We start from the raw sequence: 25,272 nt of genomic DNA, 5'->3' as shown, positions 1-25,272 counted from the left end.
GGTTGGGCATCCCCACGCGTACTGGACTTCTCAGATTCCTGTACATCCCCTAATCCAGAGATGGCACTGCTGAGTCAGGTTTAAGTTCCATCATACATTCCACCAAACTCACCCATGCATGAGTTACCTCTGTTGAGCCCCACCCCTCCTGGCTTCCTGAAATAGGACTCCACCTTCATAGCTGGCACACCTGTCCAGTTCCCTACGCCAAGTGCCTTCTCTGGGCCCTCAGCAAGCTTTCGGGTAATTTTCCTCTTCACCAGAACCATAGCCACATCAATGAACCTATTTGTAACTTTAGTTTTGGCCAGGTGTGGGAACCAGTGCAACAAGGTCAGTCCAGATGAGCACAGGACCTCACTCTGTGTGGTATCAGCCACATAGTTGGTGACACCCCCCCAGTATTCACCCAAGGAAGCTCAGGACCCAACATATGGTGGACATGTGCTCAATCTAATCCACACCTAAGGAAGGCTGTTCCCCCTGCAGGAAAGAATTTGTTAATTCTGCCCAGGGTAGGGTAATGTACAAAATATACCTGTTGATATGCAATAGATAAATCTTTCACATTTTTATATCTATTCATCTCTGGTTTATTTGATGCATGTGTGTAGTGTTTCATAGTCAGTGGCCAGAGTCAAGGCAGTAATGCAAATAGAACATCATCATTAAGATCATATCCTTGGATTTATTTTGGATTTTTCTCAGTATCCTCTTGCTTACTTCGGAGAACTGTAAAAGTTTATATAAGCATACGTATTTGTGGGTAGTTCAGCTAATTTTGGGTCATGGCCACCTTTCAGTGTTCCTCAAACACTGGATGGAAAACTGCAATTATGCCTCATCACACTCTTTCTATAAGGTGTCACAAATAGATCCATTTAACATATGTCAACATTTACATTAATTTGATGCATGAAATAGCATAAACGTGTATAGCTCATTAAACCAATTTTTGCATCCTTTAATCTCTGCTTTAGTGTCAGGCAAGGATGACTGATGTATAAATGCATGAAATAGGTTTTTAACCAAATAATATTTAGTAGAACTTTAAAATCACGGTGGTCAAAATCTAAGCTTGTATTACAATTACTTTGATTTCATTATTAGTGGCCAAAATACATTTATGGTACTGTTCTATTTATGGCTAATGTCAGATTGAATTACTTTTCATGTTAGTGTGCAGTCTTCTCCAACGAGTAGCTCACAAGCTACTGCTTGCTCTTGAGCTACCTATATTCAGCTCTCCTGTGTGTTACCCAGCCTACTGAATAAGAAGCTTTTGTTATTTTAATTAATAAATGTATACAAAAAATGAAAAGTGTGTATTACAAATGTTTGGAGAAAAATGATTGAATTTCCAATATATGTTTAAATCTAATATTTGAGTGGCAAATCATGTGATGTTGGAGACTTATTAATCACATTATTATCTTGGTGCCAGGGGCATTGCAGTTATGGCTGTTATGTGTTTTCCATGTAGAGGCATTCCAATTTGATAAAGCACTTTTTACATTACTACTGGCAACCATGTTGTGGTTGTCACTGCTGACAACCTTGAAGTGGGTGGCCATCAGTGCTTAAATTGAACAGATGGACGCAGGTGGGGCCCACCAGCTTTAATTTTTGGTGACCAGTAGTTATTTTTCCTCAACAGACTTTGACCTAGAGCAAGATAGAGATAAACACAATGGGGGAAAGAAGGAGGGGAAGAAACACAGACAAACAGTTCCAAAGGAAGAACCCAGGGGTGAAAAAGAACCCACAAGGATGAGATAAGTGGGCAGGTAGTGTCAAGTGATGGATTCAAAAGGCATGAGGTAAAATCAAGACTATACAGCCTTGGTATTTCGCACCCCATCCTTTGATATTGCCAGCCTTGGGCTTCTGGTCAAAACCTTCGCACCAGCACTTATTCTTTTACAAATTAAGCACTGGTGGCCACTAACTAAATCTTAACTGATGTTGTCCAACATTAATAATAACAGTAGCTCAGGTGATTTTCAATGAACTTAAGTATCTCTTATTACAGAAAAGGTTGGAGACCCCTGTTTTAATCAGTTACCAGCAGCAGCACTCAGTCTATATATATATATATATACATAACAATCACGCCTTTTGATAGCAATTAAACTGAATTTAGTACAAAGTTTCTAGGCACTTTGAGTGCCCGTTAGTAACACAAAAATATGATTTACTAAAATTCTTTGCAGGCCACCACTCTGAGAAGATCATAAATATCACCATTTTGTACATGGCATTCCTAGCTATCTGCATTGCCATTCAAAGCTTGGTATAAAAATAAAGCAACTGCAAATGCTCATAGCACTAATTTGGTGTGCAACGACAATGTCAAGTACAAAACTGTAAAATGCGTATGCCTCAAAAATGTAATATATTTAATACCGATAAAGTGATGTGTCTGCCTAAATTAATTAAAAATAGTTCTCATCAACCCTAGCTCTTATACCGGTTATTAGGCAGGGGAGTACTCTAATTAAAATATGCTGTTGAATCTATATTTTTATGTTTGCTTTCCTAAGCCTGTGTAAACCCATGTAGGAAACGTGCGGCTTACAGCATATTTTGTTTTAATTGGAAAAGATTAGAGTGCTGTAGGATAATGTGAGCCACACATAGAATAGAGATGACCATGCATTTCAAACTGAAATATCCACTTTTTATTTTTACTTTTTAGATAAACAATGGTAGGTAAATGTAGGAGGCTGGCCTGGCTTGTAGTGGGTACCAGAGGTACTTACACCTTGTGCCAGGTCCAGTTATCCCTTATTAGTGTAGAAGAGGTGTTTCTAGAAGCTTAGGCTGATAGAAGGTAGCTATAGCAGAGCAGCTTAGGCTGAACTAGGAGACATGCAAAGATCCTTCTATACCACTGGTGTCATATGCACAATATCATAAGAAAACACAATACACAGATATACTAAAAATAAAGGTACTTTATTTTTATGACAATATGCCAAAAGTATCTCAGTGAGTACCCTCAGTATGAGGATGACAAATATACACAAGATATATGTACACAATACCAAAAATATGCAGTAATAGCAAAAGGAAGTAATGCAAGCAGTGTAAAGTTACAATAGATTGCAATAGGAGCACATAGGTATAGGGGCAACACAAACCATATACTCCAAAAGTGGAATGCGAACCACGAATGGACCCCAAACCTATGTGAGCTTGTAGAGGGTCGCTGGGACTGTAAGAAAACAGTGAGGGTTAGAAAAATAGCCCACCCCAAGACCGTGTAAGGTAGGTGTAAAGTGCACCTACAACCCCCAGAAAGCACAGAAGTCGTGATAGGGGGATTTTGCAAGGAAGACCAACACCAGCAATGCAACAACAGTGGATTTCCGGACCTGAGTACCTGTAAGACAAGGGGACCAAGGCCAAGAGTCGCGACAGTGTCGAGAGTGGGCAGGAGCCCAGGAAATGCCAGCTGAGGGTGGAAGGAAGCTGCCACTGGATGGAATAAGCTTTGTGTTCTGCAGGAATGAAGAGGACTAGGAACTTCCCCTTTGGAGGATGGATGTCCCACGTCGTGAAGAAGCTTGCAGAGGTGTTCCCACGCAGAAAGACCGTAAACAAGCCTTGCTAGCTGCAAGGGTCGCGGTTAGGGTTTTTGGATGCTGCTGTGGCCCAGGAGGGACCAGGATGTCGCCACTTGGATGAGGAGACAGAGGGGGCGCCCAGCAAGTCAGGAAGCCCTCACAGAAGCAGGCAGCACCCGCAGAAGTACCGGAACAGGCACTTAGAAGAGGAGTGAACCGGAGTCCACCCGAAGTCAGAAAAGGGAGTCCCACGACGCCGGAGGACAACTCAGAAGGTTGTGCACTGTGGACTGTGGGGGTCACTTGGACAGGAGCCGGAGCAGCTGCAAATCACGCGGTACCCAGCAATGCAGTCTAGCGTGGGGAGGCAAGGACTTACCTCCACCAAATTTGGACTGAAGAGTCACTGGACTGTGGGGGTCACTTGGACAGAGTTGCTGAGTTCCAGGGACCACGCTCGTCATGCTGAGAGGGGACCCAGAGGACCGGTGATGCAGTCTTTTGTTGCCTGCGGCTGCAGGGGGAAGATTCAGTCGACCCACGGGAGATTTCTTCAGAGCTCCTGGTGCAAGAAAGAGGCAGGCTACCCCCAGAGCATGCACCACCAGGAAACAGGCGAGAAAGCCGGCAGGATGAAGCGATACAAGGTTGCAGTAGTCGTCTTTGCTACTTTGTTGCGGTTTTGCAGGCGTCCTGAGCAGTCAGCAGTCGATCCTTTGGCAGAAGGTGAAGAGGGAGATGCAGAGGAACTCTGGTGAGCTCTTGCATTCGGTATCTGAAGAATTCCCCAAAGCAGAGACCTTAAATAGCCAGGAAAGGAGGTTTGGCTACCTAGGAAGGAGGATAGGCTAGTAAGAAAGGTAAGAGCCTATCAGAAGGAGTCTCTGACGTCACCTGCTGGCACTGGCCACTCAGAGCAGTCCAGTGTCCAGTGTGCCAGCACACCTCTGAATCCAAGATGGCAGAGGTCTGGGGCACGCTGGAGGAGCTCTGGGCACCTCCCCTGGGAGGTGCAGGTCAGGGGAGTGGTCACACCCCTTTCCTTTGTCCAGTTTCGCACCAGAGCAGGGCTGGGGGATCCCTGAACCGGTGTAGACTGGCTTATGCAGAGATGGGCAGCATCTGTGCCCATCAAAGCATTTCCAGAGGCTACTCCTCCCCAGCCCTGACACCTATTTCCAAAGGGAGAGGGTGTAACACCCTCTCTCAGAGGAAGTCCTTTGTTCTGCCTTCCTGGGCCAGGGCCCATGAGGGCAGAAACCTGTCTGAGGGGTTGGCAGCAGCAGCAGCTGCAGTGAAAACCCCGGAAAGGCAGTTTGGCAGTACCCGGGTTCTGTGCTAGAGACCCGGGGGATCATGGAATTGTCCCCCCAATGCCAGGATGGCATTGGGGTGACAATTCCATGATCTTAGACATATTACATGGCCATGTTCGGAGTTACCATTGTGCCGCTGTACATAGGTAAAGACCTATGTACAGGGCACGCGTGAAATGGTGTCCCCGCACTCACAAAGTCCGGGGAATTTGCCCTGAACGATGTGGGGGCACCTTGGCTAGTGCCAGGGTGCCCTCACACTAAGTAACTTTGCACCCAACCTTCACCAAGTGAAGGTTAGACATATAGGTGACTGATAAGTTACTTAAGTGCAGTGGTAAATGGCTGTGAAATAACGTGGACGTTATTTCACTCAGGCTGCACTGGCAGGCCTGTGTAAGAATTGTCAGATCTCCCTATGGGTGGCAAAAGAAATGCTGCAGCCCATAGGGATCTCCTGGAACCCCAATACCCTGGGTACCTTAGTACCATGTACTAGGGAATTATAAGGGTGTTCCATTATGCCAATGTGAATTGGTGAAATTGGTCACTAGCCTGTTAGTGACAATTTGGAAAGCAGAGAGAGCATAACCACTGAGGTTCTGGTTAGCAGAGCCTCAGTGAGACAGTTAGTCATCACACAGGGAACACATACAGGGCACATACTTATGAGCACTGGGGCCCTGCCTGGCAGGGTCCCAGTGACACATAGACTAAAACAACATATATACAGTGAAATATGGGGGTAACATGCCAGGCACGATCGTACTTTCCTACAGTAAACCCTTGAATGTTCTTAAGCAAAAGCTGTCCTAGATAGGGTATTTACTTTCCAGCACAAATCCTTTTTTGGTGGCAGAAAAATGCCCATTTTTTTAGAACAAATAGCGTTGTGCACTGTTTTGCTCTGCCTTGTGTAAGGGGGTCATTCTATAGATCCTAGGTAGGAGTTCCAGTGCAGCCACTCATGGTTTTTGACGCAAAGCATCCTATATACTACAACTGTAAGACTAGGCGCTGTGCCAAAAATAGCCCCTCCTTTAGGCAAGTACAAAGTTGGAGAAATGTTTTGGTTTCTTCTGCCGTTTCCCACATTGCATGTGTGCTGCTCCGTATAACATACATCAAAGGTATAAAGTTTGTCTAGGTATAGGCTTTTATACTGGAAATGTACTCTTCCAATACAAATCATGTGCTAGAAATCAGACGTACAAGGCAGTCTGCCCACCAGCACAGAAAAGTGCAGCATCAGCAGGCCATAAATATTATATATGGTTCTGCGCCATTCACTACCTCTTGCACAACACAGTGCAGCAGCTTTTGTTGCTGTGCTACATTGTGGTATAATTTAGTAACTCTGCCCACAGGTGTTGCTCATTCATTGAGATAACTATAGAGATAATTGTAAATAACAACAGAAGCTACATATTGTTGGGGCTTCTGCTTGAGAAGTTACATGCTTACCAAATTACCACAAACTTCCCATATAGAATATTTCAGACACAGCAGATGGTATGTCGTGGTTAAATTTAGGGGCATATTTACAAGGATCTTGCGCTTCCATTGCATCATTTTTTTTACACATCGGCAGTGCATTGTCTGCTCCATGTTGCCCCATATTTAGAAAATGAGGCATTGGGCCCAATGCGTCAGTTTGTGATGGCCTGTGTCAAAAAACACCTGCGCTGGAACCTGCTGCCCTACACAGTTCATAATGTGTGCAGGGTAGGCGTTCCTTCATAAAAACTAACTTTGGTCTGTCTCAGTAATATTTGCAAGTTATCCAATGTGTGATACATCATAAAGGTGCAGCACTTTTAGCCTGGAATGCGTCAAAATTACTAAGCCTCTATAACCCAGGCATCAGAAATGGCAAAGTAGCTTTTTAATAGGAATCGGATCAGTTGAAGTCACTCTACATACAGTAATGACTTATAAAGTTACATCCCCTCAACCAGTAGTAGGCCTACACATGTAACAATCGTGTAGTAGGACCCCTTAATCAACCTAGGACCATGGCACATGAGATATCAACACCCACTGCAGCAATGATATGTGACCTTTTCTATGTGTACACCATGGAAGGGACTGGCCAGGATTGTTAATCTTTATATAGGAATGGGCCCCCAAGTCCAGCTAAGCGTACTCCAAAGCTCAAAAGGTAAGTACATACATAAGATAGGCAATACATTATTTACCACTTTACATTACACTACATTACTCTACATACTTGCATCCACTCACATGACAGTGTCACTCAATGTGTCACACATGTTGTACATCCAGGACCGATGTATAGAGTAAAAGGTGAGCTTTCCACCATTTCATACTCTATTACATTGGTCCTCACACATAAGGCTACTTGTATCAGACATCACTGATGCATTGAGGAATAGCTTTACATTTGATAATAAAATATTACTTTAAATTAAAATGCTGTTTATATTCAATGCAAAAAAGAAAGGTTAAATTAATGTTATAGTTAGGTGTGATGAAAAAATCTGTTTTTATTAAAAAAAAAACAAAAAAACATAGAAATTCACTGAAAAATCCCATAGGTTAATGTGATGTTTTAGTTAGGTGAATATGTCAGTCACAACATTAACGTTTTGAACTAAAAAAACACATAAATTAACCAGTTATGATTAGCAGAGCTAACTATGACTTGCCCCCCCTCCATGCACTGAGTATGACCTCACATATTACATTACTCATGATATGTTCTATGACATAATTGATGACAACACTGATGACAGCACGGATGACATCTTCCAAGCTTCATTTGTATATATCACTCTATGAACGGGTATGGCATTAGAGGTATGAAAGTAAGTGTAAGATAGCTTAGACTAATATGAAGCATGATTACTGCTATCATACACACAACCCCCATAGGTGAAGGAAGCTTGTGTTATGTGCAACATTGACCCTAAACCATACACTTCATGGGTAACCAAGTTTATATTGATTATCAACTATGGATGAAAGGGTTACCTGTGCTGCACACAGTGTTTAAACTGTATACAACTGTTTAGAGAAAACCAAGTGCATCCAGATACTCAAGCCCTTTAACATAACTAATGCTCTGCTACGGATACTCTTTAACTGTATTAAACCCCTCACAGAGCCTACATTGAGAAATGAAGTGGTTATGAGAAGAAAAGTGGGTAATGTAAACAGTGTTTACTCAATGGAGAAAGTTTACTTTGTACCACACTGTTTGCAGAAAGGGAAATGAATGAGAAATACAGTTCAGAGTATTCAAAAGTAGCTATCAACAACAGTGTAAACACTATGCAAAACCTGTCCAAAGAGAGACTGCTCACTTAAAATAGCCAAGGTCTGAAGCTGCTACAAATTTTACTACCTACATGCTGTGGAGAAATCTTTTCATCTAACCCATCTTCCCATATTCTGAAGCAAAACAAGCACATGTACACAGGTTAGTACCTGGTGCACACAATACTTTATGTTATGCAAACATTGTCATGCTGAGGTAATTCTGTCTAATAACTTGAGGCAACTCACAATACTTAGGGCCTGATTTAGATTTTGGCAGTAACAGTCCCGCCGTCAGTTTTCCGACTGAAAACACACCCACTGCCATGACCGTTCGCTCTCCATATTTAAATGTTGGCAGTTCATAGGTGAAAGATCGCTGACGGTCTGCCGCCACCCCCAAGAATCACCACTCCTGTTGATGGCACCATAGGCAAAGCAGCTAGAAGCAGGACTCCAGCCCCTTTTACCACTGAGCCAACCACAATATGCAGTTCCGCTGTTGAAACTGTGGCTGCTAAACCTCCACACCTGCGTTGGTGGATTGGGAGCGATAAAAGGATGAAAGTCAACTTTTTTACACTTTTCCTCTTTCATGCCGACATGAACCCCGAAATGGGGATGATACCCCACTGCTGCTGCTGGACCAAGGTGAAAACTGACACCGTCATCCCCGAAGCCAGAGGTAAGTCACCTTATTACCTGTCATCCACAGACTTGGTGCAGTACAACAACACAGGACTTTACTTCCTTTACACAAGGACCCTAGACAACAGAATAATGATGTGCAGTGAATATGCCAGCAGTGTCACACTGATAAAAAGTTTTTAAAACACACCTCAAGATGTCTGTAGTACCCAATAATTTGGCATTAACTGCCTTCATGGCACTGAACACCTATACCATAAGGCACAGAAATCCCAAATAAAAATGTGACATACAGGTGTGTGCAATAATCTCCCCAAACAATAGACCCAAACATAAATAGTATCTCCTATAGGAATTACTCTACACCATGACACTGTAGCAACTGCAAAGCAAAAAGATACAAGGGAGTGTATACAGAATGTTCAACCAAATTTACCTCTAAACTGCAAATGAATCGCAGATCTTGGAAGCTCACATGTTCCCTCGGTGTCTACAATTGATGTCAAACTGTACATGATATTGATACTCATAGAGTCATGTGCCCTGGGTAATGCATATGTGCATATTATTGAAACAGCATGTCGAAATAAGCACACATGCATTCTTAAGTCACAATATCAGATGTTTTGTGTAAGTGTCCAGTAACATCATGAATACGTGCACCAAAATTATCATGTCCATCACTAATGTACAACACTTGTGTAAGTATTTAGAGAAAAAAGTCAAATATACAACCTGTGTTTGTCACTCCCACAAATGAGAGGAAGTGACACACATTTGCAGAAATAACATCATCAGCAAACAATCAGTAACAATCATAAAGAAGGCCAGGACAAAGGTAGGTTAAAAATAAAAGATTGTTTATGTATAAATGAGATATGTCTCTCAAAATAGCTGAATAAAGTAAGAATGTTCAACAAAAAGAGCTATGTATATATGTACAAAAGTACCAACAGTCCATGTGGGCCACAATGGCTGTCAGGCCACACTTGTCTCCTACAGTCACTGTCAGAGAGGAATCTCCTCTGGAAGGGGCATCTATGGAGCAGAGAGGGCAGGAACTTCAATTATGTCACTGGAAGTAGGGAATCTTTAGGTTTGGAAAGGGTGGATTTAGATTTGGAGGGGTGGGTGTGGTTTTGGTAGGGGTGGGTTTGGATTTGGAAGGGGTGGTTTGGGTTGTGGAATGTGTGGTTTGGGATGTGGAAGGGGTAGTTTGGGAATTGGAAGGGTTACAAAGACGTTGGGGTGGGTGGTCAGATCTGTGGGAGGGTTGGTTAGGAAAATGGTACGGATTTGGGACAGGGCAAACATGACGTCCTCCCTAGGGAAACAGGCAGGGTGAGTGGGTTTGGATTGGGAGGTAGAGGGAGTGTCTATTGTACGTGTGTGTGTTGAAGGTGTGAGTGCCTGAGGGTCTGGTGTATGTGCTGTATGTTTTGATTTGTGTCTTACAGATTTTCTGTTGGGTGAGTGAGTGTGTGCATTTGGGTTCAGTATGTGTGTGTTGTGGTTGTGGGTGTGTTGCTGTGGTGTCTGTGGGTGTGCTGGTGAATGCTGTTGTGGTAGTGGTGGGTGTGCTTACTGGAGGTGTGCCTGTGCTGTGTGTGGGTGTTTGTGTCATGGTAGGCGTGCTGGTTGTGGGTGTGCTGGTGATGTCTGTGGGTGTTGCAGTAGTGGCGGGTGCACAGACTGGTGGTGTGCTGGTGGTGTGTGGGGGTGTGGGTGTAGTGGTGGGTCTGTGTGTATGCTGGGGTGGTGGTGGTGGGGTGTGTGGTCCCTACATGTGTATATTTGTGTTTTTTGCTGTGTCGGTGTGAGGATGTGCTGCTTGTGGCTGTTGTAGTGGGTGCGTGCATATGTTTGCATGTGCTTTGTATAGGGCTGGGTTGAGGGATTTGGAATGGGGAAGGTGTGGGAGTGTGGGCACAAGGTTGGGTTGGGTAGGCGTCTTTGCCCAGTGAGGAGGTCAAAGCCTGGAATGACTACTGTAGGCCAGACAGGGCACCATGAATGCCATCTAGGTAAGCCAGCATCTTGGTGATCTGGCCATCCAACCCCTAGATGGCATTCAAAAGTGGGGGTCTGGCCTACATCGATCGTCCGTAAAATGTCTATAGCCTCCTGACTGAGCGCAGCCTGGAACACCAGGGCACGGTCAGAGGTGCCTGCAGCAAAGGTGATGACACCCCTTTTAAGGGGGCAGCTATGGCCAACTGTGGGGGAAGCAAGAGGGAGGGTGGAGCTTGAAATGAGGGGGACAATACAGGTGTCAAAGTTGCTCCAGCGTCTGCCTCCCACTAGGGACTGGTCTTCATTGGAGGCCTCCAAGGAAGATGTTGAATCACCTGTGGCGTACTGGCCAGTTCCCTCTACTTCCATGCCACTGGGTCCCTTGGTGTCAGTGGTGTCCACTCCCATCTCCAGACGCCATTGCCACCTTTGCTTTGCCCTGTTGATGCTGAAACCACAGATAAAACAGTTTTAGGGTATCTGTGAAAATACAATTAGACATCAATGTACATCACACAACATTTGGGCTAAGTTCAGTAATTCTCCATCCCAGCTCCTATATCATTTATGCTTTTGTTACTTACACACTTGTAGTCCCATCCATGCCAAAGGTTTCCAGCAGCATGAGCAAACACATTGACCAGGAGACACCTCTGGACCCCTGCAGTACAGAGCAACAATTGATTCACTTTTCCCAAAGGTCAAGGTGTTGGGGTGGAAATTGACTGCTCAAGATGGGGCACCACAACATCTATGTGATCTAACCTTCCATATGCAAATGTCCCTTTCAGTATCACATTGCTCTGCATCATCGATTTCTCCTCTGGGCAGAACCAAGGACACCAAAACGTTATCTGTGGGATGTACAACTCTCTCACGAATGTAGAGACATTCCTGTCTGTTGCAGTCAATACAGTTTGGGTGATGAATTCACATTAGTAATCACAGACTGGCTTACATGCACATTTGTGAAGGAGTAAGGACTCAGGGCAACCTGCTACTGTCCACACACACTTACTAGAAGTTTGCTGGACAAACTGCTTTCAAACATGTGTAATATAAGGAATAATGCCACTGTACACAGAATTCCAATACATTTAGTGCAGATGCACATTCTCATTTTGTCATTGCACCAACTTACCAATGTCAAGTCTGATATATCAGCTGCATTATAATTGTGCAGTTTGTAGTAATGGGGCCTACATTCACTACTCATATATGTGACAAACCATCCCACCTGACCACATTTGTATTATGGGGCATGTTTAGTGAAACTGTCCCTCATGTCATTGAGAAAATCATGTCATTGAGAAAATGCTGGAAACTCCATTGTTTGCATGCAGCCATGTGTCTACCCACAACAGTACTTGCCTTTTGGGGAGAATGTAGTGACAACCTTCAGCACAGAGCAATACACCCCGCACAGCATCAGACACTATATGATCAACTTACATCTCCATAGATCCTCACAGGCTTTGGATGTGTGTCAACCTCAATGCTGATGGCATACAACATAGCTAGAAAGTAAATCGGTTAAAACACAACAAAATCTACAGACAATGACTTACCCTCTTGGTGATGCTGTTGGACCCTCAACTGCCCATCAAGCTCAGGGTAAGCCACCATAAGGATGTCGGCTATTAGTGGGGTCAGGATGCAGAGCACCTGCCTGAATCGCTGGGAGGACTGCCCGACTTGGTTCTCTGCAGACTTCTGTGCTGTACGAAGCCGGTCCTCCCACCTCTTCCTACAGTGCAGACTGTGCTGCGCGTGGACCCCCATTGTCCGCACCTTCTTAGCGTTGGCATTCCAGGTCTGGTTCTAATGAGTGTTGACCTGTATGGATGACTGATTAGAACATGAAAATAAATTTTAGTATTTCTGTTTGGCAGTACTGCTGCAGCATTACATTTTGGATATATGCGCTTACATTAATCAAACAGTGACTACATTTTTTCCACAAAAATTAAAGGTAGCTAGGAAACACTGATTTGCAGTGATCTCATGAGCACCATTAAAACTTGCTAGCGCCTCATGTTACCTAATCAGGCCTATAACATCATCTTGGCCAGAGCTACACAACCTATCCTCTTGTGAGAGCCACCCCTGATTACTCACAATCATTGTGTACTACTAAAGCCAAACAATCTGTACAATCCTTGCACATAATCCTACGCACAGCTACATTGGCTTCCTGCCTCAACTCCCAAGAGTCAGAACCAATGGTCTGCTTTACATACAGTGACTAAGGGCTAGACAGAAGGGCTACTATGTGTCATTGAGAGCAGGGATTTGTGGAATGTATGAACAAGTGTGTGTTGGAATGGAACAGACTGGGATGAATGATTGTCAGCCAGTGTCATCTGAACTTGCTGCAGACAAAATAACTTTACCTATATGTGGCTCCATGACAGGTTGAAACCATACAAATCAGAGTAATACACATAATGGCCTGGAATTCCACTTGACAGTAAAGCATCAGACAACTCCAGACCCTTTACATTTTGCCTCAATGTCGCTATAAGTTCAACATTGGCTGTATGTTGTCAGTCGTACTACTGGTACACTGTCTACTTGCCACTGGTAAAAATTACCAAGTACACTGTTCCAGAAATGAAAAAATTGAAAGAACATACACAGGGCTGCAGATAGTCAGGAGCTAGGAGAGCCCTCACACACCCAATAGGATGTCAAACTTCATCACTGGGCAAGCTCCTCGTCAGATCGGTGCTGCAATGTCTGACGGGCCACCCCTAATAAAGGTGGTGGTACTTAACCGAAGATCTTCTACCAAAAATGGTCAGATCTATTATGAACACAGACTATAGGTGTATGCAGGAGAGAGAAAAAAGAAAAGAGTAAAATTGGCTCAGAACCATCACCATCATCTTTAATAATTCAGAAATAGGTTAAGGCCAAGATTAAAAATGAAAAGCGGGAGTGCTAGTGGAGATAATGCTCAGCTGCACTCTAGTAAAGGATAATAGGTCGTGCCGCAGATTCTATGATGCTAGGTCAACATGTTTCGCGTCTAGATGGTCACTACTGATCCAGTGACGCTTCTTCAGGACCACTACTAATACTTCTCCTATGCTAGTATGTGAAAGTAATCATAGAGTTTAGGAATGGCCAAGTGGGGGACAGGGTTTGGGTTGGGGACTGCCGGGAAGGAGACCTGTGGAAGCAAGAGTTAAGAACACAATAACAAGATTATTTACAGTGATTTTCATAAAACTTTCTTTGGAACTATCTATATTCTTAATAATCCGATACTCTGAACATTGAATAACACTCTGTTGGATCTAGGGTTCAATGATACTCTGAACATGAAATAACACTCTGTTGAATCTAGGGTTCAATGATACTCAGAACATGAAATAACACTCTGTTGAATCTAGGGTTCAATGATACTCTGAACATGAAATAATACTCTGTTGAATCTAGGGTTCAATGATACTTGGAACATGAAATAACACTCTGTTGAATCTAGGGTTCAATGATACTCTGAACATGAAATAACACTGTTGAATCTAGGGTTCAATGATACTCGAAAAATAAATAACACTCTGTTGAATCTAGGGTTCAATGATACTCTGAACATGAAATAACACTTATACTGAAGAATCTAGGTACCTGGAAAAAATCAAGAATGGGTTGATACAGTGTTTCATATGAGCTTTTCATGAAATACCACATACTGTCTAGAATACAAGAACCTTCTAGAATAATGTTTCAGAATAAACATTGCATTTTTACATGAGGACAAAGGCTATCTGAAACATTCCCTGAAAACAACAGGAACTGTACTAGGAACTTAAAATGCACAAAGAATGTCGCACTTCGAATTAAGTATTTTCAAAGAAAATCCAAAAGCTTGGGATAAATGTGTGCACCTCAACAAACACAACACACCAAGGTTTTCAATGCCATGAAATGATTGTGCACACTGCCGAACTTAGGGGAATATTTATACTCTGTCTGCGCCGAATGTGCATCAAACATTTTGACGCACATTCAGCTCAAACCTTGCCCCATATTTAAACTTTGACGCCAGAGCCCGCGGACGTCAAAATCCCGCCGTGTGCGTCATTTTTTAGATGCGGCAACCCGCCTTGCGTTAATCATATGCAAGGTAGGCGTTCCCGTCCCAAAAATGACTTAAACACCAGTGCGTCGTATTTATGCTTCCGGCCAAAAATCCCGCACGGCCGGGAGGCGGAGCCTGAAAATTACGCACAGCCCGATTTGCGTCAAAAATTAATGCCTGGGTCAGGGCAGGCGTTAAAATGGGGCAAACACACCTGTATTTAATCAGAACACACAGAAGCAACAGCAGAGCAGCAAAATGGAGACATGGAGGTGCTTCTCATCCAGCGTGCACGCAGACGCAGAGCCCAGTAACAACAACTGCAGCTACCACAACACCAGCAGGGACCCCAAAGGCAGCACAGAAGGCAGGAGAGAATATTCCGCACCAGAACAACCCTTCATGGCCTCAGGGAACATGACATCATCCAGAGGTACAGGTTGAACTGGCAGGCCATTCAGCAGCTGCTGCGAAACATAGAGCCACAGTTGGACCCACCTTGCTGACACCCCACACCATCCCAACAGAAACCAAGCTGCTAGCTGTGCGTCACATGCTGGCAAGTGGCTCTTTTCAAACAACTGGTGCCCTGGTTGCCGGAATATCATAGCCAACATTTTCTGTCTTTTTGCCCAAAGTACTGGATGCCATCATTGGACTCACACCCGCCACATCAGCTTCCCAAACACACTGCAGGAGCAGCAGGAGACAAAACAGGGGTTTTACCTCATTAGTGGCTTCCCACACGTCCTTGGTGCCATCGACTGCACACATGTACGCCTTGTGCCACCTGCTGCAACTGAACACCTCTACCGCAACAGGAAGCACACACATTCCATCAATGTGCAGGCCATTGTTGATCACCAAGGATTGATCACCAACATCGTGGCAAAATATCCTGGGAGTGTCCATGACTCATTCATCTTCCGTCACTCTACCATCAATCAGCACTTCCAGGATGGACAGTATGGCAATGGACTACTTGTTGGTAAGTACAGAAACCTACTTATATACACAATGCACAGCAACCATCTAGGACACACAACACATACACAACGACAGCAACATGTCGACAGGAACACACTGAGGTCGTGACATCGCTAGCCATGTTTCATAGGTCTGCATTGAACCTGTCACACATCTGCAATTAGTGTACAGTCTAATGTTAAGACGTCAATGATCACAACGTTTGGAGTGGTTTGCCTAATTGTCACCTTGCAAAATGTAAGCGTCTCAATGATGTTTAAAGTAATCCATTGCATAAGTCTAAAGGTATGGGATGTCCAGGGTACATTGATGTGAACGTGTTAACAACACTGTCAAAATTATTCTGTATATGGAACTATCATCTCACCCCCAGTGAAGACACAGGGACACCTGTATCACAAGTCACAATGGTAGGGAGTGCACACTGTACTGCAAATCCCAAAACATACTGATGAAAATCGGTCAGCAGCCAAACACTCTTTCAGCCAAGGAAACAACACAATGCAGATGTTACATCCTACAAGCCTAAGAAGGAACACTATGGGGGTCATTCTGACCCTGGCGGCCGGTGACCACCAGGGTCACCGACCACGGGAGCACCGCCAACAGGCTGGCGGTGCCCCGTCGAGCAAACAGAAAGTCGGCGGTCTTCCGCCGACTTTCCGCTGCTCGGGAGAATCCTCCATGGCTGCGGAGCGTGTCCGCAGCCATGGGGATTCTGACGCCCCCTACCGCCATCCTGTTCCTGGCGGGGCTCCCGCCAGGAACAGGATGGCGGTAGGGGGTGCCGCGGGGCCCCTGGGGGCCCCTGCAGTGCCCATGCCAATGGCATGGGCACTGCAGGGGCCCCCGTAAGAGGGCCCCACAAAGTATTTCAGTGTCTGCAAAGCAGACACTGAAATACGCGACGGGTGCAACAGCACCCGTCGCACCTTCCCACTACGCCGGCTCCATTCGGAGCCGGCGTCCTCGTGGGAAGGTAGATTTGCCCTGGGCTGGCGGGCGGCCTTTTGTCGGCCGCCCGCCAGCCCAGGGCAAATCTCAAAATACCCTCTGCGGTCTTGCGACCGCGGAGCGGTATTTTGTCGGGGGTAGACTGGCGGGCGGCCTCCGCCGCCCGCCAGTCTCGGAATCACCCCCTATATTACAAAAGAGTCACAGACAACAAAAGACAACTACTGCCATGCAAGGTGATTTCAATGGGGCAAGCTACATCAACATGATCCCATTCATTTTCTTTTTCAGCTGATCAGGGGTATGGGATCCAGCCATGGATAATGACACCATTTGGCAACACAAGCACTGCAGCAGAGCGTGCCTACAATGACGCACATAGGAGGACACGCAGCATAGTTGAGAGGACCTTCGGCATCCTCAAGTCGAGATTCAGGTGCCTCGACATCATTGGTGGTAGCCTCCTATATTCCCCTGAAATGGTCTGTAAGATCATTCTAACATGTGCCATCCTGCACATTTGCATAAGACGGAACAATCCCCTCTTGGAACCAGAGCCACACATGCCTGAAGAGGAGGAAGAGGAGGATGGTGGCCTGCAACATGAGGGGGAACACCAAAACACAGCTGCTGGAGTGCGTAGGTGCCAACATATCGTGAACAATTTCTTTTAAAACTAATAACCATCATCACTGTATTAACTAATGTAAATAAACACAGATAATAATCACCATATCATGGTCTGGCTAATCATTTTTGCTCACCTTTATCTCTAACTATCAGAATAAGAGTGTAGCCTCATGGAGCATTGCTGATATACCGATCAAGACACAGAAAATCCCAGAGCAATTGTGATGCGTATCATACAACAGTCACATACACACACACTGTAAATGACATATATCCTGTACATTTCACCTTTGAAGGGCAATAGCAGAGGACCACACCTATTTCACACATACATGTTGGCAACATGGTTCATCGCAGCATATGGCACACAACTAAGACACCATCCCTCAATAAGGGGAAAACAAGCCTCATACATGAGGCAGTTGAAGTGCTATTGCATTGGTAACAGGAATGTATGACCAGACCCTTGACAGCAGTAAGTCCAACTGCACCGATCTTTGCAAGGACTATCTGTGACTAGAGTTCCATATAAGCAGAACATAGACAGCACAAGTGCCACACCTATGACAAGCATTGCGCACATGACATTCCATGTACATGTCAGCCCATTTCCTAACTCCTGACACACCCATGCTCCTGGTCACAACCCACCTGTCTGAAGAGGTCCCTGGAATGGTAATATGTGTACCCCAATATTCCCTCCTCTACACACACAGACAAACAATACTAATCCTGTGTGCTACACCCTTTCCTATGTTATGCCATTGTCATAGTACATTTGACTGCATGGACGTCAGGTCAATTAATACACTGGCTTGTAGTTTCTATGCCCTGTTATCACCTGTAGATTGCTTCCCGTGTGAAAGGTACTGTTGCCGATTTGAATTCAAATCTCACATACAGGACTTGTGAGATACTGATGCAGCACACACCTGTGATCACCTCCATGCACACCACCCATTTGAACATGCACTGCCCCTGCTGATGCCTGGAACAGCATAGAAGTTTCCATTTTGTCAAATACACCGTTATGCATTGCTACTAATTAAGCTGTGTAACACAGCCCTTGGGTTTATGTGTCACCTTCAAAAACACAGGACATACACAGTTTTCCATGTCAACTGTCTTGTTCTTCCTCCGACCAGTCTTAGTCAGACCACTGATTATGTACCTTGTGAAATTGCAGGATCCAGATTGACCCTGCATCCTGTCAGCCTGACTGGCACCTGTCTGTGCGTTACCCTAAAGGTTCCTTGTGGCTATATATGTACCACACTTGCGTTAGCAAACCTCTCATTCCTCAGAGGGTTTTTTGTCATGTGCTTCATCAATGCATACCCAAATACATTGTATAGCATCATCTGCTTTTTAATTGTACCATATTAGTAAAATTGTCTTTGAATGCCAAAATCATGGCCCATCCCTTGTCTGGGTCTCATGTATGCATGAACGACAAAGTGTGACAGTGTACCAGGGCCGTATGCAGGGATTGGGTATGGTGCCTTCAGCAGAACCAGCTACCTCTGATAATGTGCATGAAAAGTCCACTACATCCATTCTCATGGTGAGGCCTTTCACTGGCTGTGGGTGCTCTGATGGCACTAGCAGCACACTTAACAATCTGGACCTGCCCCAGTCTCTGATCTTTCACATCCACTTATATGTAGTTGACATGTAGCGTATCCTATGCATAGCATTGTTATGGCACGATATGGATGTTAGCATTGGTACTGTGTACAGCTGATGTTGGGGAATGTGTGGTACATTGGATTGCCCTGATAGTCGTAGCAGTGTCCTATTTCCTCCTCTGACTGTGCAGGTGTATTTCAGTGACCAGTTACATGTGTCCTCCCCCTCAATGCTGTTGTCTGAGCATTATGACATTTGGGATGTTGCATTCTGACCCAGGCACAGGATGGACCCTGGCATATGCAGCATGGGTGTGTCCTTAGTGCTGTGTAGCTCCTACTGTTGATGACATTGGCTGATGTTTGCAGCAACTATGGGCATTCACATTTGACAGGACTGGAGCCTTTGTCTTGTTTCAGGGGATTGTTGAAGTTGTCATCCTCAACCCACTAATTTAGGTGTGTATGATCCATGGGGAGATTACTGCCATTGGCTACTTGACCAGCACACACAGCAGAGGTGGTAGTGGCAACTGTTGTCACTGTTACATTCCAGTTGTCAGTATGGCTAGAGGTTGTTAATTGGGCCCTAGTTAATGTAGGGGGTATAGTGTCTGACATGTGACGGGATGTCAGTTTGACGTTGTGCCCTTCCCTCCTGGCGTGGCTTTACCTTTGCTCCATCGTTGGCATGGCAGCATGCCCCCATGGGACTGTTGTTGGTGTAGTGTAATGGTGTGCCCCAGCTTCTCTCTGTGCAGGCCATGCCCCCATGCCATACCCCTTTAGCCATGCCACTCCATGTATATGATGACTTCCATGCATTTTGTGGTCGGTATCCCCCCACCCCTGCTTACAGTTGACATTAGTGCATTTTTATTCCCCATGAGACTTACCCTGCATGTGTGTTGTCTCCTGGTAGTCTGCGCTATCCTGTCCTTGAATCCCTGTGACAAACTCCTCAGGGATGACGGCTGCGACCATCTCCTCCATGTGGTCCAGGGCCTCCTGGTGTGCTGGACTCCCACCTCCAGTCTGCAGTGCTGCCTTCATGTTCCTGGACATCATTTCCTTGGTCCTGCGCTTGCAGTCATGCCAGCGTTTCTTGCACTCGATGAATGTTCTGCGTACTTCTGCCACACTGTTAATCTTGTCAACAATTTGTTGCCATATAGCCTCTCTCCTACTGATTGGCAACTTTGAGGTGACAAACAGTTGGTGCTGGTGTTCCGTCACCTCTTTAACCAGAATTTCTTGTTCCTCTGCACAGAAGCAACACTTTCTTTTCTTCTTAAAACTGTCCTAGGTCTTGTGTGGGTCCTCCTGCCTGGTTCCTGGTCTGTTGTCATCTTCCTGGGGTCTGTACAGGCATCTGGGATCCATTTTGGCTCTCTTCTGCTGAAATGGCTGTGTTTGCGGGGAATTTTGATGCTATTGCTTCAAAAAACGCCGCATATCTGGTGTGCGGTGTCGTAAATCGACCCACAGTCATTTCCGCTGCGTTAACGTCGTTTTGCTTTAAGACTTGACGCTGCGGTGTGCGTAAAAAAAATGACTTACAACCGTGGTTTGTGCCGGCGGGCGTCAAAGTATAAATTTGATGCCCGCACAGCGCACAGAAATGGCGTTAGCCGGCGGTAATATTTTTGACGCAAAACTGCGCTGGCGCAGTTTTGCATAAAAAAGTATAAATATCGGCCTAAGAGCCAAGCGCTTTATGCCAGGGTTGAATCGCGCACACTGTTGCCGATTCAAACAAGAATAAGCAAATGCCATGAAATGATCGCGCACACTGTTGCCGATCTGAATGCCAAGATTTACATGACAGCAATGAATCGCGCACTCTGCCGATTCGAACAAGAATATGCAAATGCCATGAAATTATCGCGCACACTGTTGCCGATCTGAATGCTAAGGTTTACATGCTGGGAATGAATCGCGCACACTGCAGATTCGAACAAGAATATGCAAATGCCATGAAACGATTGCGCACTCTGTTGCTGATCTGAACGTCAAGGTTTACATGCTGGGAATGAATCGTGCACACTGCCGATTCGAACAAGAATATGCAAATGCCATGAAATGATTGTGCACACTGTTGCCGATCTAAATGCCAAGGTTTACATGAGAGCAATGAATCGCGCACCCTGCCGATTCGAACAAGAATATGCAAATGCCATGAAATGATTGCGCACACTGTTGCCGATCTGAATACCAAGGTTTACATGCTGGGAATGAATCGCGCACACTGCTGATTCGAACAGGAATATGCAAATGCCATGAAACAATTGCGCACTCTGTTGCCGATCTGAATGTCAAGGTTTACATGCTGGGAATGAATTGCGCACACTGCCGATTCAAACAAGAATATGCAGATGCCATGAAACGATCGTGCACTCTGAAAGTTTCACAAGTAGGCCCAAAACTCGAAAGTCTTTGAGAACAGGGTCGGGGGCCCAGCCCGACCTCTGCCTTACCGCCCTGCTCAAGGATCACCAATATAATGAGGGGCAGGCCTGGAACATCAAGGTAGGCCTCCGGAACAGGAGCTCAGGAAGTTGCTGCTACTCTGCACCAGGACCTCTGATTAGTGAGCACATGGAGCTGGGCTGGTTCCCTTATATGAAGTCTGGCCCAGCCCACAAACCACACCCAGTCATGCTGAAGGGAAAGCTTCTAGAAGGTCCTAGAAAGGGACCACACCCTAACACACTCAGTAGGCCTGCAGCAATACCTTGCAAATGAACAGTTATTGCAAACATCATTAATAGAGTTTTTCAAGGTTAAACTCTGCAATGCAAAAGGTTAACATACTGCATATGAACACAATGCATGAATTATGCTCTTGCATAAAGACTGAGTTTTTGCATTTTAGTCACTCGTAGAGCGCGCACTGTTCTGATGTTGACACTGGGTTCCCATAGAGCTGGCTGTACAAGGACAGGACCTCCCTATCAAGGAGCTCCAGCTCCTCCATGCTGAAGGCAGGGGCCCTGTCACCTGCTTTGTCTGGCATCCTGGCTCCCAGAGGTTGGAAACAGCAGAAAAACATGAGGAGGCCTGATTGGCAGCAGTGTTAGGAAGCAAGTGCTTTTTTTTGCAATACGCCGCATACAGGTACATGGCAGACGCAATCTATGATGGAGAGAGACACAGCCATTGAGTTCCGTGTGTAGGTGTCACACACGTTAGCCTGTGGCAGGTACCGTCATGGAGGTTCCCACCTACCACACAGTCAAGGTCCTCCGTTGAGAAGCCAATGTCCTGACATCAAGGTCAGGCATCTGCCATTTTAGGGTGTGAAGCTGAGCATTTTTCAATTGTTACTGAGTCACCACTATTCAAAATGGAGGCTAGTATATTTCTAAATGTCTGATATGAACAACACTGTTCTTATCAAGATATGACACAGTAAAATGTGAACCATGACTTTGTGTGACATTGATAGTTCCACAGGGGAAGTATTAGCTTCATTAATGGTGTTTAAAAAAAAAAAAAAAATATGTGCAAATAATGCATTTCAAATGCATTATTTGCTCATAGTAAAAAAATTAAAAAAAAGTAAAAATGTTTTTTTTGAACTTTAAAAAATTTGGATAACAATGTGTGTACATGTATTACGCAATGACATGCCTAATGTCACCGACTGAAGATGTGTATTGATGTTGAATCCATGGTGTGACCATTTCAGCTGATATTTCCTTTTCCATTCATACAGATGTCTGAACCCAGTCATGGGTAGGAGGCGGCAGCCTCAGATGTTCCAGCCCTTTCCAGACCTTGCCACCATGGAGGAAAGGAACATCATCAGCAAATTTCAGCTAAATAGGCAAACTACCCTGGATTTGTGTCATCAGTTGGAGCCTGATCTCCTGCGTCACAATATGAGTCCAAAGGCCATAACATCAATAGTGAAGCTCATGGCAGTACTGCATTTTGTGGCCACTGGCACCTTTTGATACACTGGGGCAGTATCCCTGGGGGAATGTCCCAGCCAACTTTCAGTGGTGTATTACAGGAAGTCCTTGCTTCCTTGATGAGACACATCAAAAGCTACATCCAGTTCCCACATACACAGGATTTGGCCACTGTAAAGGGAGATTTTTGTGCTTTTAGTGGACTACCACATATGGTTAGAGCAATAGATGGCACACCACCACATGCAAGGGAACAGGACTACTGCAATCAGAAGAGTTCCATTCCATCAATGTGCAAGCTGTCTGCTTACCTGATTTTTACATCTCAAATTGTGTGTGCCCAATTCCCTGGATCAACACATAATTCACTTGTTAGCGTAGGTTTGCATCAAAAAGTTTACAGCTGGCTAGCACTGTTCCTGGATGCCAGCCGGGCGTTATATTTAAGGAATGACGCCAGCCACGGGTAAGGACCGATTAGAGTCAAAATAAATGACGCTAACCTGGTGGGGGAGGTGTAGGGGAAACAGGAGGTTGTGCAACAAAGAATTGCGCTTGTCAGGTTAGAGTCAGAAAAATGATGCTAACCTGACTAGCATCATTTTATGACGCACAACTCCCTGGACATGACTCCTCTCTTAGTAAAGACAAGAGTCATGCCCCCCTGCCCAATGGGCATGCCCAGGACACTTATTTCCCCAGGACATGGCCATTGCGCACAGTGCCATGTGGGGGGGGGGGCAAGTTAGGCCCCCGTATGGCACTTAAAACAAAAATAACTTACCTGGACTTACCTGGGATGGGTCCCCTCATCCTTAGGTGTCCTCCAGATGTGGGTGGGGGTGTCCCTGGGTGCAGGGAAGGGCATCTGTGGGCTGTTTCCGTGGAAAATGGCCTAAAGGTCCCCTAACGCCTGCCCTGACCCAGGCGTTAAATAATGGCGCTAAACAGGCTTAGCGCCATTATTTAAGGCCCTCCTCCTCCTGTGCATGATTTTTGCACACAAGGATAAATAAGGCGCAAAGGCTACAGAGTAATTTTTTGTCTGGGAACGCCTAACTTGCATCTCATTGATGAAAGGTAGTTTTCCACAGGCAAAAAATTACGTTAACTCCAATTTTTTGATGCTAGATGGTCTAGCGTCAAAATATAAATATGGAGTTAAGTTTGTGCGGGATTTGCGTTAAAAAAAAGATGCAAATCCGGCACAAACGAAGTATGAATATGCCCCTCAGTGCTTCCTAACTGTCCATGGTTATTGGCACCGCTGAGGAATCCAACAACACCAGGGGAAGTCTGCTTCAGTGAGGCCCATGGAAGAACACGGAAGCCAGTGGAGCAGGCTTCAGGCTCCTGAAGGCCAGGATTAGGTGCTTGGACAAGACCGATGAAGCCTTCATCTACTCACCCGATAAGGTGTGCCAAATCACGATTCCCTGCTGAATTTTCCACATCACCCTGCAGAGGTATATACCTCTAATTGCAGAGGACGGAGACCATGATGAGCCCAGGGTGAGTGTTTTGAAATGCCCTATGAAGATGACAGTGGTGAAGAAGAAGGAAATTGACTTACATCAAGATGTGATTGACCACTTCTTCACCTGAGTGTAAATTTACCTCTATAAACTGTAACCGCCAATGTCAGAACAATTTGTGACATAGGGAACATATCAGTCTGCAATGATACTTTGCTGGGAAAGGTCAGTGCAGGAAAGATCAAGGCATAGATGTTAGTGGATCAGAGTTTCCGTACATTGAGTACTGTGGTCATTGATAAAGCTGAACTTTGCTTGTGCTAAGTATGTGTATCCTCATAACTCGTCATTTGAGTCAGGTTGAATATGTGAAATCATTATATATCCCTCGTTAATCTATTTCAGGGTCCTTCACCATGTCATCTTCATTTTCACATTTCAAATGTGTGACATTTGCAGTGATAGCATGCTGTTGGAAATTACAAAGTGAACATGTGTTGATCCTGGGACAGAAACCCACTTGAGATGGACAAATCTCATGGAAAGACAACTTACACTCTGACAGCATGGAAGTTCTGAAGATTGTGTCAGGCCTGTTTTCTGTGTGATGGTGCGATCAAGGCAATATGTGCCACTTTACATGCTCAAACTGCATGTGTATGTCCAGCCATAGAATACTGTTCAACCTTCACATTGGCTAAATCTCCAATCTGTGAACAGTGGAGGTAGCTGATGATGTGTCATAATTGATAGGACTTTTTGGTTTGCA

The sequence above is a fragment of the Pleurodeles waltl genome, chromosome 5, assembly GCF_031143425.1.
Source record: "Pleurodeles waltl isolate 20211129_DDA chromosome 5, aPleWal1.hap1.20221129, whole genome shotgun sequence".
NCBI classification, from domain to species: domain Eukaryota; kingdom Metazoa; phylum Chordata; class Amphibia; order Caudata; family Salamandridae; genus Pleurodeles; species Pleurodeles waltl.
This window is presented reverse-complemented; position numbering follows the sequence as displayed.